Consider the following 2,793-nt stretch of genomic DNA (forward strand, 5'->3'; position numbering starts at 1 on the left):
TCGGCGCTCAGCCTTCTTCACAGTCCAACTCTCACATCCATACATGACCACAGGAAAAACCATAGCCTTGACTAGACGGACCTTTGTTGGCAAAGTAATGTCTCTGCTTTTGAATAAGCTATCTAGGTTGGTCATAACTTTCCTTCCAAGGAGTAAGCGTCTTTTAATTTCATGGCTGCAGTCACCATTTGCAGTGATTTTGGAGCCCCCAAAAATCAAGTCTGACACTGTTTCCACTGTTTCTCCATCTATTTCCCATGAAGTGATCCACCCTAATAGCCCTCCCCAAACCATTTGTTCTTTCCCCAAATTAAAAATTAATTTCCATTATTGAATACAAAAAACAGTATGTGGCTCAAAGCTCAAAGCTTTTGATAAAGGTGCATTTCAGGAATCTCATTCCCTCCCTGTTCCCCTTCCTCATAACAGACTCAGTTTATTTATCCTCCCAGTTCCCTTTGCCTCTGTGACCCTGGAGGGTCCAACTCTGGAGGGCGGAGAGTGTGGAGGACCTGGTGTGCAGGTTGCCTCAGTTTGACCTGTGACTCGCAGGCTGGGGCTGGGGCTGGGTTTAAGTCGGTGCATTAGCCATCTCTTGGCCCACGAACACTTTCATGTGCCCGACTGGCTTTACCCCAGTGGTGAGTGGGCAGGTGCACACAGAGTGTGATTTGGGAGGCAGCAGGAAGTCCCTACGTGTCTCAAATGTGCCTGCCTGCCGCGTGATATTTCATTCTCGGAAGTTCGCTCCTGTCAGACCCCTTCCAATGCACAAATGTACGAAGCCTCTAAGGCTGTGAATGATTGCTCACTGCATACCTGGCACCAGCCTAGACCTTGTAAGGAGTTCAAAGCTAAATAACAGACCGGGCCAGGCAAGGCCCTGCCATTAGGGAATTTTCATGCCATGGAAAGTCAGTCTACGTGGCACCCCCACTCACAGTCAGCATGTCCAGCTGGCAGCATCACCCATGGCTCACACAGGGGCCACATCAGCAGGACGCTGGGTCAGGCGGCTGGGGTGGGGGGGCAGAGGCAGGGGAGGGGCGGCACACGGAAACCTGGACACGTCCAGAGGGCCCACATGGCAGGCATGCTGGGATCGTCCGCATGCACTGGGTCTCCTGGCTCAGAGGTCTGGTGGCTGTGCCGGTGGGGGCTGTATGTGCATGCAGTTTGGGCAGAGTCCCCTAGGTGCCCAGGCAGCCTCTCACAAGCAGCTTCCCCGAAGGCAGGAAGGAGGAGCTGGGGAACCAGAGTGATGGCGGTACGCAAGGCGGCCCCTAATCACAGGACCAAGGGCCAGAAATGGGCCTACGTTCCATATCTGGGTTAGTTAGCTCAAGCCAGCTCAGGCACCTTGATGGATGAAGCCACTGACCATAAATATCTAGGTTACATTGGGCATTTCTAGGTTACATGTCACAGGTGGAGATGCACGTGTGAAATGCAACCAAGAAAAGGGAAGATGCAGAGTAATAAGTACACATTGATTACGACGATACAATCTTTTTAAGGCTCAAATCCAGGCTCACCTCCCCCCAGGAAGCCCTCCCCAGCTCCCCAGCGTGGATGTGGTACCTTCCGTGGCACCTGGTGTCTCCCACCACTGTCTGTCACATCATCCTACACTCTTCCCTACAGGCCCATCTCCACCTCACAGACTGGATTCCCAGAAGGCCACGTTTTGTCTATCATCTTGTATCTGTAAGATCTGAGATGGGACAAGTGTTCAGCTAATGCCTACCGACCTGAGCTAAGAGAAAACTGGATGAGAATTTAGGGGAATTTTTGAGAATTTAGTCCACTCGGTTCACTGAAGTACTGCTTATCTTATTCTTTGACTTTCTAAGTTTAAAGGAGGTTCTGATGCATGTTAACGATCTCTTCGGCCTGAGGACAGGTCTGCATTTTCTCCTGAGAGCTGGACCCTGACATACCCTGCTGGTTTTTCACAGTGCAGCCAGGGGTGCTGGGAACCCCAGAACACCAGTGCTGAAGGGACCCTGCTGATCACCCAGTTGCCACTGATTCTCCATCTTTTTTGTCTCTTTTCTGAGGGTCTTTGGAACCCTTCACGGAACCTCTGTGAGCTGAGATGTGGACTCCAAATGTTCAGGTTGCTATAGAGACAGACTTGCTATATCCACAGTGCCTGGCATGCAGAAGGTGCTCCATCAAGTCAGCTGCTCCTGTTATTCATCTGGTCATTTATCAAGCATCTGAGCCCCTACTGAGTACCCAGCCCAGATGATTCCCTGTCCTCAGAAGATTCACAGACCTTCGACCTCTGTCCCTGGAGCCACTGCACCCTGTAGTTTGAAATTGTCTGGCGAGAGCTTACTCTCAATGATAGCTGCTCCCGTCAGGACCCCTTCCGTCACCTGTAGCCACACACAATCCAGGAGATTTGCAAAAGGGCCTCCGGCAGATACAGGAGTCCCCAACTGAGAATCCTTGATCCAGTTTGCTGTCTCTTAAAGATGAGGAAGCTGGTCCCATGTGACTCAGACCTCCCTCAGGCACCAAGGAGTCCAGGCTGCATACAGGCTCACGTTCCAAAGCTCGTCAGAGCCCCTTACCTTTCTGGAATAAGCCACCCCCAGAAAGGGCACAGAGATAGCACAGGGTAAAAGCAGGAAAGTGTGGGTACTGCTGAGTCCCCACACAGAGGCCACGAGCAGACAGGCTGCAGAAGAGCCAGCAAAGGGTGGCCCATGGGGCCACTTAAACCGAGAGTAGTTTGTCCCCGCCAGCGAGGCTCTGTGTGAGCCAGGGTCAGCCAGGCTGCCT

The sequence above is a fragment of the Bison bison genome, unplaced genomic scaffold (assembly GCF_000754665.1).
Source record: "Bison bison bison isolate TAMUID 2011002044 unplaced genomic scaffold, Bison_UMD1.0 scf7180017858886, whole genome shotgun sequence".
Lineage (NCBI taxonomy): Eukaryota > Metazoa > Chordata > Mammalia > Artiodactyla > Bovidae > Bison > Bison bison.